Source organism: Protopterus annectens, chromosome 14.part0, assembly GCF_019279795.1.
Source record: "Protopterus annectens isolate FY-2018-M chromosome 14.part0, PAN1.0, whole genome shotgun sequence".
Classification (NCBI taxonomy): domain Eukaryota; kingdom Metazoa; phylum Chordata; order Ceratodontiformes; family Protopteridae; genus Protopterus; species Protopterus annectens.
Genome location: NC_056748.1, coordinates 821,154,495 through 821,172,845, shown reverse-complemented (window position 1 = coordinate 821,172,845; position 18,351 = coordinate 821,154,495). Strand labels below are relative to the sequence as shown.

The following is an 18,351-nucleotide window of genomic DNA, read 5'->3' as shown; positions in this document are numbered from 1 at the left end:
GCAACTCGACACCGTAAAACTCCACTGCCAATCATGAGTGGACAGGTGATCCACTGTGACGACCCCTAACTGGGAAAAGCCAAAAGAAGAAGTATCTGACACTCACTGCTAATCAGTTGTCTGCAGGCAGCAATTAAGGTTGCCGTGGCTCACTGTTACTACAGTACAAGTAGTTATATTTTTTTGATGACGGTAATACTTTTGATTAGATGATTCAGTTTAGCACTTCAAGTTTTTTGCTGTCTCCATTCAGGAGACATCTGGAACAGACAGAAGACCATTTTCCTACTAGGAAGTTGGTTGCTGTATATGTGAATGGGGTGGGGGGTGGGGGGGGCAGTGGTTGACACAGCAAAAGGTGAATATTTCTGTATCTAGGGAGTGGGTGGCTTCAGTCACTGCTGTGGTAGAAGGAAAGGAGGAAATAATAAAATGTAATGAATAAAATGAGTTATTTTTAAAAGCATTGTTGGATACTTCCACCACAGCTAATCTGTGTACTGTTTCTCTTGTTTTCACCTAGGCAAATCCCATTTAGCAATAGTGCAGAGGGTCAACAATGAAGGTGAAGGAGACCCTTTCTACGAAGTGGTGGGAATCATCACGTTAGAAGATGTCATAGAAGAGATCATCAAATCAGAGATACTGGATGAAACTGACTTGTACAGTAAGTAAAAATTCAAGGTTCAGTATATCCATCATATAAGTATGTGGAGTAATAAACCCTTAGTTCTGCTGAAGGATAAGTAAATACATTTAAGTCTGGCCTTTATACCATCTCTTTAGGATTAACCATATTTTAGAACATGGATGAAAAGATTTATTTTAAACTATTCTGTTTGTTGCTAGTGGAAGTTCCATGCCATTTCCTCAAAGTAGCAAAAACCGAACACATTTTCAAAATGAAACAATGCAGTAAAAAGTCCATTTGATTACAATAGAATAGTTTTTTTGCGAACATTGTCACACACACACACACACACGCACATAAACACACACAAGCACACCTGCACCTCACACATTCTTGCTGCTGATATAATCAATTCTGCAGCTGTTGCACTTCAGTGGTAAAGAGATATTCCCATTTGCAGTAACCTCATTTGACATACCACCACTTCAATTTCTTTCTGTAGTGCTTAGTCAAAGACAATTTGTGTGAGACTGGGCAAAGATCAAATTGTACTAAACGGTTCTGAGCCAAAACCGAACATCCTGTTCAGCTTCACTAATCCTGCATATATCAAGCCATATTTTGGCATTTGTACTAAAGGGACAGGATCCAATTCAGACAGCTTCATCATACTTCTTGGAGCCCAGATCATGGCAGCATTTAATGTATAGCATTACAGAGGCTAGCCAATGGAATGTAGTAACTCCATGCTGTTTTATCATTAGGCCATGTAGTGCACCTGAAAAAAAAAGTTGTCTTACCATAGCGTTCCATCAGTGTTATCAATTTTCACTACTCCTTCACAGTGGGCTTGATTCCAAGCCTCGGAACCGACTTGGCCATTCATTCCAGCTTGCGCCTTCCAAACTCTTGAGCCAGGCACTACCCATAAAGCTCCTCTCAAAATTACCTTAGATCGAGTTTCAGATCAAGTTTGCCCAACATAGTAGAAAACAGACAAATAGAAATTATAGTCAATATAGTCAATATAATAGACAAAGTAGTCAGAGACCAGATATGTGTCCTTAATATGAAGTTAGCTATGGAAAATCCGGTTCACTAAGAGTCTCGGGTTGGGGGAAGGTGGGTGGCGATGTCAAGGATTAGTGAAGATCAACAACACAGATGGAACGTTATGGTAAGACAACTTCTTTATCTGATGTTGTCAGTCTACACTCAGTCCTTGACAGTGGGACAGAGTCCCCAGCTACTTTAGTCTTGGAAGGTCACATGGAAGAATATTCCTAAGCGCCAGTGAGCCGAATGATGCCTGTCCCTCGAGACCTGATCCAATTTGTAATGACTGATAAAGGCATGAGAAGAGGACCAAGTGGCTGCTGCGCAGATGTCATTCAAAGATGCTCTGGCAAGAAAAACTGCAAAAGTTGCCATCGCTCTTGATGAACGGGCTTTAACTGGACATGATGGTTCGAGCCCTCTGGAGTGACAGATGAAAGTAACACAGTCTGCAAGCCATTTAGCCAAGGTGACCTTTGAAACTGGATTACCTAAGGAGAGAGAAGAGAATGCCACAAATAATTGGTCAGATTTTCTAAAATCCTTTGTTCTACGAACATAAAAATGTAATTGTCTGTGGATGTCTAGTAAGTGAAGGGAATGCTCCCCTTTATTAGAAAAATTAGAGAAGAAAACTGGCAATTGTAGAGTTTGGTTAATGTTAGATTCCAAAACAATCTCTGGTAAAAAAAGTTGGATTTCTTCTAAGGGCAACCCTGTCCTTGTAAAATATGTCCCTCTTGCTTTCATTCTTAGCAGGTTGGGTTTAGAATCGATCCTCAGTTTCGACTCGTTTATAAAAGCTTGAGGTCTTCAAGTAGCTCGTGGCTTACACCCTCTCCCATGATGCACTAGGGAATTCCCCAGATTTTGTTTGCTGGTATACTAATATACACATATAAAATTTTACAAGTTTACAAACTGGAAAAACTGAAACTGGAGGCTGAGCTCTCTCATCTCAAAACTGGTGTAACCAGTCAGGAGGAGAAGGTAACCTCACACAACACAATTCCAGCATCACATAGTCCCACCACATCAGCGAACCAAACACATAAATACACAAAAACATACTCGGAGGCTCTAAATAAAAATCTACCTAAGCAACAGAGACCTCCTCCAAAGCAGACATCCAAGCAAACGCTACCTCAAAACAAAACACGCACAACACATAGCCCACAAAGTCAGTGTGCCAAGCAGCCACAGCCCTTAAGACTGAATAACACACCTGATACTCTTGTAATAGGTGACTCTATTGTCAGACACACTGACGTCCCGCTCACCAGGCTGAATAAAGAGAAGGTCATGGTGAGCTGCCTGTCGGGTGCTAGGATCCGCCACATAACGCAAGCACTCAGGTCACTCCAAAGCAAATACAAATATGACTCAGTCATTGTACATGCTGGTGTGAATGACCTGAGGCGTACCTCCCTGGACTACATGAAAAGAGACATAGAGGAGCTCTCTGATCATGTAGCCCAGGCTGGTATGACCCTGACCTTGAGCAGCATCTTACCCTCACCCAGAATGATGCCACAGTACAAAGACAAAATGATCGATTTTAACAATTGGCTAAAATTTTGGTGTCATTCAAAGGGGATCCAGTGTCTGTCAGCCTGGGATGACATGCTCGACAAGCCACATTGCTTCGCTAGGGACGGCTTGCACCTGTCACCACTGGGCTTTCGGATATAGGCAAAGGCTCTTGCCACCCCCATAGTGCCTTTTTTAGGCAAGGCTCAAAAGTCAAACCCACCCCCATAGACAGCACAAGGAACAAGAAACTAAGGGTAATGCTGCTAAACGCCAGAAGTCTTAACCTCAAGATGCACGCACTCGAAGCTCTCCTCAGTATGGAGAACATCGATATCTGTGCAGTGACAGAAACCTGGTTCAAGGCTCCAGAGAGCACCCCAGCACTACCAGGTTATACCTCATATCATGCTTTTCGGCCCCAAAACCCGGACCGAACCACAAAAGGAGGGTGAGTTTCCATATTTATCAAGGATATCCACACCTCCAGGTTAGTGGCATTGCAAGAAGTATCGTAGACCATCCATGTGCAACTAACAGTGGGTAAGACTGCTTTTCAGTTTATAGCATCCTACAGACCACCCTCTCAAAGTCAGGAATCCCACTCGGCTTTCCTGAAAACATTGGAGAACATGAAGATCTCTCCAAACACCATTATATTGGGCAACTTCAACTACCCAAATATTGACTGGGAGCACTACTCAAGCCCCAGCACCTTAGCCCAAAGGTTCCTGGAAATTATAAACTCAAATGCTATGGAACAACTAGTCACCACTTCCACAAGAGGGGACAACATACTAGACCTGATCATTACCAACATGGGGACTCTATGCTCCACACCAGAAGTATATCCCTCATTGGTAAGATCAGACCATAAATTAATTTCACTGGATGTCTACATCCCGACCGCACCCCCAGCCCAGAAAACCACAGTGAAAAACTTCTCTAAAGTGAACTTCTCACTTCTCAAAACTGAAGTGGAATCCTTCAAGGCCCCAGGGCCAGTGGAAACTACGACCCAAACTGCAGAATCCTATATAAACGCATTCTACGGACATCTCCAGGAATGCATGGATCATGCTATCCCAAACAAAACCAAGACCCAATCATCCAAAGGCAGGCGTCCAGTCTGGTGGACCCCTGCCATAAATAAACTGTACAACAGAAGGAGGAAGCTACTACATGATAGAGCAAAATCCCTAATAGGGAAGGCATCTCTGATCAGTACTAGCAAAAAATTACGATCCCTCTTAAAATCCTCCAAGGCCAGCTTCGAGAGAAAAATTGCACAGGACACCACAGACAATCATAAGGCTTTTTTCAGTTATGTTAGAAACCTGGGACGCAACTCCCAGACTTGTTCTGAGTTGATTCTAAACGACAAAAAATACACTGAACCCACAGACATCGCCAGTATCCTGGCAGACAGGTTCAGTGCAAACTTCTCCACCCCAAAAGAGCAAGTATCTATCCCAGCAGAGGGCTGCCTCCCAAACATCTCTGATGCTCAGGTGAAGGCTACCCTCTCCAAAGCAAAAAACTCTGCTTCCATGGGACCAGATGGCGTCCCAGGTTGCGTCCTACATGAACTCCAAGAGGAACTAATCCCTCAAATAAAACAACTATACAATCTCAGCCTCACTACAGGATATTTTTTTTTTTTATTTTTACATTTGTTAACCGGGGGTGTCTGACTGAGCCGAAAAGGCCCTTTTTCAGCAGAGGCCCGGGAAGAAAAGCTCCACAAAGAAAAATTACAGACACATTTAGTTATTTAGACATAATCAGTATACACACAAATTATAAGAGACGTGTTTTTACAGTGGCATGCGGCACAAACAGTTACAGTGGAGAGAACAATCAAAAAATATATTAATTTTAAAAATAAGGTAAGTAATAGATTTGTGGTGTACAGCTGAACTTTGGAATGTAGGTAGAATACATACATAGTACACAGGTACAATACATACATTGTAGATTAGCCAGTGTTTGTGAGTAAGATTGAAAAACTATTATAAATTGCTCTAGATTTAGTATGCATATGTTATCCGCTTTCACTAGCCTGGGGAGCAGTCATGGCACTGCCAACTTTGCTTGAGATGTTGCCTGATGAGGTCTTTAAAGGAGGCTTTGGATGATGTGTTTTGAATGCTAGTAGGGACAGAGTTCCATTTTTTAGCCACCGAACTACTATATAGTGCATCTCCAAAGCTATTGTAGCTGTTGGTGACTCCTAGTAGTAGTTTGCTTGATGATCTAAGAGGCCTTTTGGCTGAGTGATGTTGTACTAGGTTTTTGAGGGCAGGACACTTATTGGGGAGGTAATAGATAGAATGACAGAGGCAGAGCTGATTGTAGGTTAGGAGGTTGGGCAGTTCAAGCCAGTGGAGCTGTCTCAAAGCAGTACAATGATGAGTTCTATATGAGCAATTTGCAGCAAAACGGGCAATTCTGTTATAGCAAGCTTCCATTTTGCTTAGTTCAGTTTTGTTGAGATTAGTCAGAATTGGAGATGCATAGAGTAGGGTGGATAGAAGTTGGGAGCGGGCAATGGCTGATCTTGTGTTGTTGGTAAGAAATGGTTTGATACGGTAGAGTGACCCCAGTTTGGCATGTACTTTTTTAATAGTTAAGTTCAGATGACTGTCAAATTTTAGGTGGAAGTCTATGGTTATTCCCAATAGCTTAGCCTGTGGCACTGGAGCAATTGGAGTAGCATTTGTGGAGTAGATAGTGAATTGACTGTTAGTGTTTTTGTTAGAACTGGTTATAATCATAAGCTGAGTTTTCTTTGGATTGAGGATAAGTTGGGCTTTGGTAAGGTAGTTTTCAATGTCAGAGAATGCTAGTTGAGTTGTTTGCAGGAGGGTGGGAATGTTTTGTGCAGCACAGATTAAGGTAGTGTCATCTGCATACTGAATTATAGATGCATGCTGTGTGGAGGTATGGAGGTCATTTGTGAAGACTGTGAATAGTAGTGGTCCTAAGATAGAACTCTGTGGGACTCCTATAGTTATGGGCAGCTGAGGAGAGAGAATCCCATTTCACAGCTTGGTACCTGTCAGTTAAGTAGCTTTGGAACCAGGTAAGAGTGGAATTAGATAGATGATATTGGTTTAGTTTGTTTAGCAGGATTTGGTGTGAGACTGTGTCAAATGCTTTGGACATATCCAAAAAAAGAGTTGACACTTGCAGGCCTTCATTTTTTAGATGGTTTACTGTGTCTGTGAAGCAGAGGAGAGCTGTAGTGGTACTATGGGCAGGTCTGAAACCATGCTGAGTAGGTGACAGGATGTTGCAGTCTAGGAGATAGTTTAGCATCTGGGTATGGATGCATTTTTCTAGGATTTTGGCCAGGGGGAGAGTAAAGCAATGGGTCTGTAGTTATTAAGTTCAGTGGAGGTCCCGCCTTTATGTATGGGTGTAACATAGGATATTTTCCAGAGTTTGGGCACATAGTTTTCAACAACTGATCTGTTTATGAGAGTGGAGACTGGGATAGCAATAGCATCTGCTGTAAGTTTCAAGAAATAGCTGGGGAGTAGATCGGCTGCTGTTGATGAGGTTTTTAGTTTGGAGAGCATGCTTTTGATTGAAGTGGTGGAAACTGTTTTGAGGGTAAAGCTAGTATTAGAGTTATTTGTGTTGGGGGGGATAGTGAGGAAGGAACTGTCCTGTGATACTAAGGATAGAATTGAGTTCACAAAGTGGGAGTTGAATTGTGTTTCGATGGGAACTTTAGTGTCAGAGGTGGTTGGTTTGGGGGTAGCCTTTTGGGTGGATTTTAGTAGCTGGTTTACATTTTGCCAAAATTTTTGCGGATTGTGTTGGTATTTAGTTTGTAATGTTGTGTAGTAGGATTTTTGTCCAGCCTAATGCATTTTTTGCAGTTGCACAGTTCTTGGTACTTAGTTAGGCTTTGTGTTTCTTTGTTTTTGATAGTAACGCCAGGCAGTGTCTCTGGACTTGAGGATTTGTTTGGTTTCTTTACTGAGCCAGGGGTTTGTAGAGGTTCTAACCTTGATTTTGCGCAATGGAGCGACAGTGTCTAGGTGTTGTAGAAATGTTTTGTTGAAATATGCTACAGCCTGGTCAAGTGGGAGGGTTTTAAGGGGGGGTCCAGTCACAGTTACACAGTAAAGTGTTGAGGACCTCAGGAGAGAATTTTTGTGTTTCTAGTGGATATATAGTTAGTGGTTTTGCATATGCTTGTTCTACTACGTATAAAGTATATTATGTTGTGGTCACTTAAGGTGTCTGGGAGACTGCCTGTGTGAGGGTACAATGTGGGGTTGCTAGTTAGGACCCAGTCAAGGATGGATTCCCTTTTAGATTTTTTATCACACCTAGTTGGAATTTGGACTAGCTGCTGGTAGCCATGGAGATTTATTAGATTACTTGGTGGTTCTGATATACAGGTGAACCAATCTAGGTTGAAGTCCCCCAGAATAAGGGTTTCTTGTGAGTATGTGAAAGAACACCAGGATAAGAAGTCTTCAAGGCTAGCAGGTGTATTACCAGGTGGAATATAGATCACAATTGTGGTGATGACCTTTTTAGGGTGAAGTTGAAGTTGTGAGATAAGTATGTCCCAATTATTGGGGGAGGGGTGGGAGTTTGGTAATTGATGGACAGTTAAGTTGGACTTGTAGAGTAAGGCAGTTCCACCCCCTTTACGAAGTGGTCTGTCTTGTCTAATGATATTGTAGCCGGTAGGGAGAACTTCTGAGTTAGCTATGTTTTTATTTAGCCAGGTTTCTGTTAAAGCAACTATGTCTGGGGAGTAGTGTGCTATTGTGGCCTGGAGTTCAGGTATTTTATTTTTGATACTTCTAATATTAATATTTAGCATTAAAAGATGGTTGATATGTGCCCACAGAATGGCGTACAGCAACAGTGGTCCCACTCCACAAAGGTGGAGCCTCTACGGACCCTGGAAACTATCGCCCCATAAGCCTGACTAGCTTAGTCTGCAAGGCTATGGAGAGGATCATCATGGAGCTCATAAACAAAGACATTGGGGACCTACAGACACTAGATCCTACCCAGTTCGGCTTTGTCAAGGGCAGATCCTGCCTTTTGAACCTGGTTGACTTCTTCGAAACAGTCAACAAAGCCATAGATGAAGGGAAGGTAGTCCACACAGCCTATCTGAACCTTGCAAAGGCATTTGACATAATACCCCACTCGGGCATCATAGATAAGCTATCCAGCTTAAATATAAACCCCTATGTCACAAGATGGGTCGCAAACTGGCTCAAAGACAGAACCCACAGAGTGAGAGTTGCTGGAGCCATGTCAGACTCGAAACCAGTCACAAGTGGCGTCCCACAGGGTTCTGTCCTGGGACCACTCTTGTTCGGTATATACTTTTCCGAGGTACAGGCAAACGTGGGAGAACTATGGCTCACCAAGTTCGCAGATGACTGCAAACTGGGCGCCATAATCAACTCTCCAGCTGACACAAACATCCTTCAAAAAGGTCTCACAGAGACAGATAACTGGTGCCAGCGCCATGGTTTAAAGCTAAATGCCAAAACATGTATAGTCATACCCTTTGGCAAAAACAATGTGCCCACAAATTACCACATAGGCGGAAACCCATTAAGTACAGAGAAAGTTATTAGGGACCTGGGGACCCAAGTTGATAGCAATCTCTCCTTTGAAAACCACATTGCCAAAGTGGTTAGAAAGACCTTCTACATAGCCCACCTCATCACAAAGGGTTTCACATCTAGATCAAGAGAGGTAATCGTGCCCCTTTATTCATCCCTCATCAGGCCCATCATAGAATACAATGCCCCTTTTGGGATGTACCTTACCCGACACCTGCAGCAATTAGAAAGACCCCAAAAGTATCTCACCAAGAGGATCAAGGGTCTCAAACAGATGCCATATGCTGTTCGGTTAAAAAATCTCCAGCTCTACTCAGTTGCATACCACCTACTTCGAGGCGATCTATGCCTGACATACAAAGCTATGTCAAATCCAGAATTAATGGACATGCTCCACCTCAGTAAATCTAAATCCCTTAGAGCCACACGCTCGAGGGACTTGAACCTCAGCACAGAAATAAATAGAACTTGCTGGAAGGACATGTTCATAACCCAGAGGCTCCCTTCGCTCTGGAATAGAATTCCAGTTCATGTGAGGCAGAGCACCTCACTGAATCTCTTCAAGAAGAATCTCGATAGGTGGATGGGGGATCGTAGGTTTGTCCCAGGGATTACTCCCGTGTCACTATTAGACAGAGGCACAGTAAACTAAACTTTAAAAAGGGCACAGTATACTCAAATCAAGGGGTGGCGTAAGCCATACAGAATCGGGCTAGGCTTATAATTGCCTCAGGGCAGATAGCCTAGTATGAACCTATGAACCTATGAACAAGCCCAGAAGAGGGTCAGAGAAAAGTAAGATGCCAAATAAATCTTCTTGGCCCTCCAAGAGCCAAAGGCTGGGGAAAGGAGGGTGGGATGTAAGAATGAAGGTGAGAGGGACAACACACATGGAACGTTATGGTGAGTACATAACTTCTTTATGTGATGTTGTCCTATCTCACCTTCATTCTTAGCAGGTTGGGACAGCGTCCCTAGCACCATCTTTCTTGGGTGGCTCAAAGGAGAATATTCTTCAGAACAGTAGATCCAAAGGAGGCCCTGTCCCCAGGGACCAAATCAATTTTGTAATGAGTGATAACGGTATGAGATCTTCCCCATGTTGCTGCAGCACAAACGATATCGATTGGCAGTTTAGCACAAAAGGCAGAAGAGGTAGACATAGCTCTGGCAGAATTACCTCTTACTTTGTCGGGAAGTTGTTTGTTCTGGGATTTGTAGGTAAATGTAATGCAATCTGACAACCATCTGGAAAGAGTGTTCTTAGCAACTGGAGCACCTTTTTTCTGGTCTGAGAAGGAGATAAATAATTGGTCAGTCTTCCTAAAGTCCTTTGTTCTGTGCAAACAGAAACATAATTGGCTATGAATATCTAGTTGGCATAACATATACTCTGCCTTATTGCCATAGTTAGGGAAAAAATATGGCAAGTCTATGGATAGGTTCAAATTTTATTCTGAGCATAGTTTTGGTAAAAAGGACATGTTTGTATGGAGTGAGAATCTGTCCTTGTGGAATAGCATATATGGGGGTTTGATAGACAGTGCTTGTAACTCTGAAACTCTTCTAACTGAAGTTATAGTTACCAAGAAGATTGTCTTCCAGGTTAAGAACTTCAGGTCACAGGATGATGTAGGTTTAAAGGGTGGAAGGATCATATGTGATAATACAAAATTGAGGTTCCATGTGGGTACAGGTGGTTTAATGGGAGGTCTTAGTAGAATGGTACCCCTCAAAACAGCTTTGCAAAGTCTGTGGGACATAACATTTGGCCCCGTTTCCCCTAAATGGAAATGAGAGATTGCTGCTAATTAATTAGAGATCACTGCTAATTAAACTCAAATAGTAGCTGCAACTGCTCCTTCATGAAATAGCTTTGCTAAGAACTCTAATATAGAAGATATAGGTGCAGAGAAAGGGTCAATATGATTTTCCAAGCCCCAGAAGGAAAATCTTTTCCATTTGCTGATATATAATTTTCTCATAGAAGCTTTATGACAAGAAATCAGGATATGCTGCACTGAAGGTCAGGTAGCCTGGCTATGTTTGGAGTTGGAGCAGCCATGCTGTCAACTTGAGAGTTTGAAGAGATGGATGGAGCAGTCCCGATGGATGGGTCAGAAGATCTGGAATTGGGTCCAGAATTCAAGGCTCCTCCTGAAAATGAGGCCACAGGAAGGGGAACCAGATTTGACGAGGCCAGTAAGTGTTAAGGCTCTTCCCAATACACTTGCTTGCTGAAGAACTTTGAGTATCAATGGGAAGGGAGGGAAGGAGTACAGGAGACCTAAGGGCCAATCGAGTACAAGTGCATCCCTTGGTGACTCCCTGGGAGAGGGGATTAGGGCAAGGTAACTGCTGCATTTGGCGTTCATGGACGTGGCAAAAAGATTGCAGCAAGACTGGCCCCATTTTCGGAAAATCATTTTCTCTAGCTCTTGCTTTAGGGACCACTTGTGAGGCATCAGAATAGCCCTGCTGAGTTTGTCTGCTATCATGATAGATTTCCCCAGGATATGCATTGCTATCAGAAAGCGTTAGGAGGAGGTCACCCACTGCCATACTCTCAGAGCCTCTCGACAAAGGAGGTAAGATCTGGTTCCTTCTTGCTTGTTTATGTACCATACAACTCACATGTTGTCTGTCTGAATTGCAATAGTTCCCAGTGGAAGAGTCTCCTAAAATGCTTTCATTGCTAAGAGCACTGTTCTCATCTCTAGGACATTGATGTGCAAATGGGTCTCATAATCTCAACAAGTGCCCTGGACTGTCTTTCCCAGATAATGCCCCCTCCCAGCCTATCTGGGAAGCGTCTGTGGTCAATGTGGCTAAAGGTTGTGGGAAAACAAATGGTTGACCTAAGGTCACATGAGTCAAGTGAAGTCACCAACGAAGGTCTTTCCTGCTGTTGTTGTGTCTTTCGGCTTATCCAGGTTAGGGGTCGCCACTGCCCGAACTCCGGTCCGCTAATGTTTGGTAGTGGATTTTTACGTGCCGAGTTACCAGCCCTGACGCACAACCTTCAACGAAGGCACTCCCATTCATGCATGCCTCCACACAGAAGACGCTCTAGCTGAGAATCGAACGCGACAATGTCTTGCTGTGAGGCGACAACGCTACCGCAGCACCACTACCCTGCAAGATTATGTTATTATGATCTGGTGGGACATGGGTAGTTCCTGCATGGACCACTGAGGGAACAGCAGCCACTGTAGAATTCTCATGTGCAGCCGTGCCAATGGGATAAAGTTTATTGCTGCTGTCATGGTTCCTAATACTTTCAGAACTGTTCTTGCTTGAACCTTTCTTTTGAACCGTAGACTGATGACCTGATGCCGAAGGGTCTGTACTCTTTCCGGGGAAAGCTTTATTATCATTTTTGAAGTATCTAAGTCTACTCCTATAAAAATGATACATTGAGATGGCAATAAGGCAGATTTTTCATAATTTATTGTGATTCCTAAATGATAGCAGAGCTTCAATGTGATGTTTCTCGCCTTTATTAGTAGATGCTCAGTAGTGGCGTTCAGGAGCTCGTCGTTCAGGTATGGAAACACTCGGAATCCTAGGCGCCTCAAGTGAGCTGTGACTACTGCCATACATTTGGTGAACACTCTGGGGGCTGTAGTGAGACCAAAGGGCAGAGCCTGAAACTGGTAGTGACTGGCTCCTAGCCAAAAGAGCAAATGACTCCTGGATCGCCTGACCATTTGCATGTGGTAGTACGCATCCTGGAGGTCTATAGAGCACATCCAATCGTGTTGTCCCAGAAAAGGCAGTATCGACTGCAGTGTTACCATCTGGAACTTTGACTTTCTTACCGATTTGTTTAGTCTGCTGAGATCCAGGATGGGTCTTCAGTCCCCTGTTTTCTTTGGAACTAAAAAGAACCTTGAGTAAGTTCCGGATCCTATTTGGTCTGCTGGGACTGTTTGGATGACTCTTTTTTTGTAGCAACCTTTGTATTTCTATGGCTGCCTGTTCCCTTTGATTGGGTGGAACGTCTGGGATGTTTTTCATGTTTTGGGATGGGAAAGGAAAAGGGTATGGAATAACCTCTGGATACGATGCTTTGCACCCATTTGTCTTTTGTTACATTTAGCCAGGCTTCTGGGTACAAAGATAAGCGACCCCCAACTGCATCCAGAGGCTGGCAGGCGGGCCTCCTTTCAGGAGTGCTGGAAGGGCTTGCCAAGGAAGGATTCCGTGTTGCTTTCATTCTGCAAGCCCCCTCTGCCGCATGGCCGGCGTCTTCCATTACCGGTTCTCCTCTGCCCCTAGGGAAGAATCACCACATGTGTCTTGAAAAACTCTCTAGGATTTTTGGAATCACATTTGATCCCCCCTTTGACCTTCTGGATAAGGTCTAGAAAGTAGGGAAAATGCACTCCTATGAAAGAGAGTCTTTCCTTCTTGTTCACACCTGGTTAGTGTGTCTTTCACTTTAGGCCTGAATAATGACGAGTCATCAAAAGGGGTGTTAACAAAGGGAGACTTGAAGGGCTCTGCAAAGTTACACAAGCACATCTAGGAATGCCTCCTCTGAGAAATTCCTGAAATCACTGCCCTACTCGCTCCATCAGCTGCATAGGAGATGAGTCTTGTGGAGGAGTTTACTACTGAAAGTGGAGAGCTGGGAGATAACCTTATTCAATACCCCCACAGCTAAAGAACCTTGGAAGGTATTTCCTAGCTCCTTCAGGATATCTCTCTGTAATCTTTTAAAATGTGTGAGATAATTCAGGGGCCTGAATGTAAAGGTCACTGAAGAAAAGGTGTGCTTTCCATATCTGTCCATCGCCCGAGACTCTTTTTTTGAAGGATGGACAGACGATGTCTCTGACGGTTCCTTTTTGTGGCTGCCACCACCACCATAACATCTACTGGGAAACCTTTGTAAGAAAGGTTTTATCCTAGGGGAATGTGATATATTTATTTGGTCTCCAACGGATGGGCTCCACTGAATCTGGAGTCTCCTATGCCTTTCGATAAACTAGGTCTATAAGTTTGTCGAAATGCGGAAACACCCAAGTGGCTGAAAGGCGAGACCCAAAAGCCTTCAGGTAAACAGACTCCTCTTTAGAAGGGTTGATGGACTTCCAGCCACCTCTCTACTTAAGTATTTCTAGGATGCCTGCCACGGAGACATCCTCAGAGGGTGACCGTGGGGATCTTTCTGAGTCATCGAAGTTTGTGTTGGATGGGACTGTCTCCTCTGGGAAGTCCAAATGCTTCCTCTTGCATAATCTCTTCTGATGGACCTCTTCAGAAGGGTATTCTGGAGAGGTTTCAGAAGAGAAGGGCTCACCCGATGGGGCATCCTGAGGCTGTGGGTCTCCACGTCTGTGTGGATGTGGTTATGCTGAGACAGACACTGCTGCCTTTGGGGGAGGAATGAATGGATATGATAATGGAGGTGCCCGTCGGGACAGCACTCTCCAGATCGCCTCGAAGGCCCCCCACCCACGATCCGAGGAAGCTCCTGTCTCCGAAGTACCAGAAGACATCCCAGCACCAAAGTTGTTGGTTCCAAAGACGATTTAGGAGCTGAGCTCACCCGCGCCAAAGCCCAGAGAGACAGGTTCAGATCCAACAAACATCCGATCTGACTGTCCTCCCTGGACCCAACCATAGAGCATTGGCTCCTAGATTCCTCGAGCTCAGATGACACCGAGGAAGTTGGAGCAGTAGTCAGGGCCAAAGATCCTGGAACAGGTTTTGGTTCTGACGGTTCCACTACTATCAGTTCCATGCATTCTGGCTCCAAAACCCAGAGTCGTGTTTAGAGTAGGAATCTGTGACAAGGCAGGTCGAGTCGGTTCCGAAACCTTATGGGTCGGCTATGATAACAGTTTGGCTAGTGCCAGTATCCTCAAAAGTCTCCGCACCATGCGATCCACATCGTCATCAGAAAGCCAGACCTGTCAGATTTGTGAGAAGGGGAAGAGGACTGTTTTTTGGGCTCTGACCTTCTTCTATGGCCTCAGAAAAAGAAGTTTTTAACAATCCTTTTAAAATCAGTTTGTTCTTTTTTTCAGGAAGAACCCTAGAACTGAATGATTGACAAACAGAGCAAGACTCTTGCAAGAGTACAGCTCCAAGGCAGTACACACATACTGCATGACCATCTGTAATAGACATTTTCTGAGTGCACTTAGTGTACTTTTTAAACCCCAAGGGTTTGGTATCCTTTGATTGCTTAGACATTGCAGAACTCACACCACACTATGGATAGCAAACACAGCACACCACAATAATATATTTAAATAGGGAAAAAACAAATGGAAAAGGCCCTCTAACTCAAATGTGCTAAGCAGCTGTCTAACTAAAACGAGCTAGCTTCCAGGTTAAAGAATACTAGTAAACACAGCACACCACAATAATATATTTAAAATGAGGAAAAAAACAAGCCTTATAACTCAGACGGGGTAAACAGAACAGTAGAAAAACACAATCCTTTCTCTCTCTCTCTCTTTTTTTTTTTTAAAGATAACAAGGGAATATATATTACCATCATCATCCCTCTTTGTGGCTGCTGCTATCACCATGGCATCAACGGGTATTCCTTTGGACCAGTGAGGCTCATCCTTAGGAGCTGATAAGCTACGATCAGGCCTTTTGGGGATCAGCTCGATGGCGTCGGGCATCTTCCATGCCGCTGAGCAATCAGTTTAATGAGATCGTCAGCAGGTGGAGAGATCTATGAAGTAGAGGGCTGGGCACAAAAAGCCTCCAGGTATACTGACTCTTCCAAGGAAGGTTGGATGGAGGATGGAGGACCAGCCACCTCTCTGTTTGAGGATTTCTAGGATGTCCCCAAAGGAAACATCATCGGGGGTGACTTGGGGGAATCTTCACCTTCATCAAAATCAGTATTTTCGGTGAAAGACTCCTCCGGGGAGTCTAGGTGCTTCCTCTTGCACTTCTTTTTCACAGGAACTTCCTCGGGGGGATGATCCGGAGAAATGTCCAAAGAGGAAATCACCAAAGTGGGTCTATCCTGGGACTTTTGTGCCCTCTGTCCCGGGGATGAGATAGACGTCAGCTCAGGTCGAGGGGATGTAGACAGTTGTGCCGACGGGGATGGCAAAGACTGTGAATCCCCAATGGACAAGGCCTTTTCCATGATCTGGAGGGATGGGAGCTTGGAGCTGAAATAGACTCCTTTGGAACCGGGGTCACATTCCATACCAAGGAGGCAGCCCCCCCGAAACAGAAGAATGGGTCGACGCTACAAAGGCTGAAGCACCAACGTACATGGATGGCTCTGAAACTAAATATATACATTCTTTAATATATTATTATTCACATTTTAATATATTTTTTATATTTTAATTTCATTTTATGTAGTTTTCACTATCAATTTTTATCAATCATTATTATTATTGTTTATTTAATGTATTTTTATTCATTATTATTTTTTATAAGATTGTTAATGTACACATACAATTATAAAACATTAATTCAGTAGTGATTGTATACTTGTAAGTTGATCTATAATAACTGGATTATAAATTATACTGTTAAACATAACAACATAACATACATATCAATTGCTTAAACACAACGCTTATATTAGTAAATAATTTATAAATATCCAAACTATCATAATACATTAGTTCAAATTGGTTGTATTCATGGCAATATTTATATTATAATATCACAGTTAATTCATTAATTATGATACATAAAAATTATAAATACACATATATGTTGAATATTTAATATTTAATATTCACAATTTATACATCATAATTGGAGGATTGAGATAGGTATGTTTTTATTAACACAAAAATATATTATATACACACTGCATATGTTACATATTACAAAGGGTTTAAAACATATGTATGTACATATAATAACAAAATATTCCATATTGATTTTAAGTATAAATTGATTAAATGTATAATTATATAGTAGTTTTTAAAGTGCACAAGTGCATAAAATATATATTATTTTTTCAATGGAGTATATGTACTTGAAATGGAAATGCATTATGTCTTTTAATGATATACAATGAATTTTATTAGAGTCATTTCCTTTTTAAGAAAGCTCATTGTGGTCAATTAAGGATATCAATTAAATAATTATTCAATATTTAACATGGTATATATATAGTGTGTTGAAACAGTATTTTGTATTCTGAAGAAGTTCGTAAGGACGAAACCTAGGTCAATAAAGAAGTGTTTGCTGCAAAGTTCGTGTGGTGGCTTTTCGTTACGGTGGTTGGACATATAAGTATTATTTTTACAGTTTCGGGGTTGCTTTCATCTCCTCATTGGCATCAACGACTACATCTTGTTGTGTTTTTTATTTTTGTCGTACCTAAGTTTGGTTACCAGTTTTCATGGCGAATGAGAGTGGTCTGGTGGATGTCGGGAGTATGCTACAGCAAATCAGCGAAACTTTAAAAGAACATTCGGTTCTAATACAAAAATTACTTACAAAAGAAGCGGTGGATTTAATGCAAACAGGGGAAAGTTTGGGTTTCCCGCTTACACAACCAACGCCACCTAATTCAACAACGCAAGGTAACTTTGGTAATGGTAGCAAAGGAAAAACTGTCATAGACGAAACTAGGTGGAAAGTGAACGATTATAACTTTCAGAGTGGTTACACTAAACAAACTGCAACAATAGTAACAATACCTGAATCTCAACCAATGAAAGATATGCTGAGTATATTTGAGAAAAAACTGTTTAAACTTAAACGGACACAATTAGAAAACAGCTATTTGTCACGTAACATAGAATTGGGAATTATTCCGAAAGGTTTACGGCTTTGGAGGTATCCAAATGGCTGTGAACAAAATGTGCAAATGCTTAAAGACTTACATGATTTATTTGATAACTGTGGTATCCGGCTGATGGAAATAATGGTAAAATACAACACCATTAAAATTGAAGAACTATTAATCCAATTAGAAGAGCTTAACCAGAATATATCAAAAGATCTTCTTTTTGAGCATGTTTACGACCAATATACACATATAATATCAGATGTTACAACATGTTGTGATACTATTTTTCAAAAGAAAAGTGGTAAAATTCAACGGGACATTCACAGATATGCACATCAACAAGCATATCCAAAATCGGGTCATCCTAAAGGTCAACACCATAGTAACCAACAAACAAAGCACGTTTCGGCAATTCTTGATGACGTCAATCCACCGTTCGAGGGAGATGACGACAACACCTGTAATGAAGGCGAAGACAGTGGAGAAGAAGGCGTCAGGCGTTCTGATCGATTGAGGAACCAACATGAAGCTACGACTCAACAAGAATTTCAAAAAACAGGGGCTAGACCGAAACAGACTTTTTTGGGACTTACAGCAGGCAAGAAACGGAGAATGTAACGACAAGTGCAGTCGGACAGGCGGGAGTAGATACAGATTTGCTCTGTTCTTATGGTCTTATTGAGCCCTCACAAATGGTTGAATCGGCTCAATATAACATCACAACTGGTAAGCCCCGCCTAGACTATTATACTGTTCGTCTTGAATATGAAGACACT

At 42.5% G+C, this 18,351-nt stretch overlaps 1 protein-coding gene across 1 annotated transcript in view; it reads left to right on the top strand.

Moving 5' to 3' along the window:
- The first annotated feature begins 527 nt into the window (after positions 1 to 527).
- The window catches only part of LOC122789270 (metal transporter CNNM2-like), a 783,502-nt gene continuing 765,678 nt past the window's right edge, over positions 528 to 18,351 (top strand). Inside the window, exon 1 of the mRNA XM_044056573.1 lies at positions 528 to 667. The gene's annotated coding sequence lies outside the window, so the exon portion shown is untranslated. The remainder of the gene's footprint in view (positions 668 to 18,351) is intronic.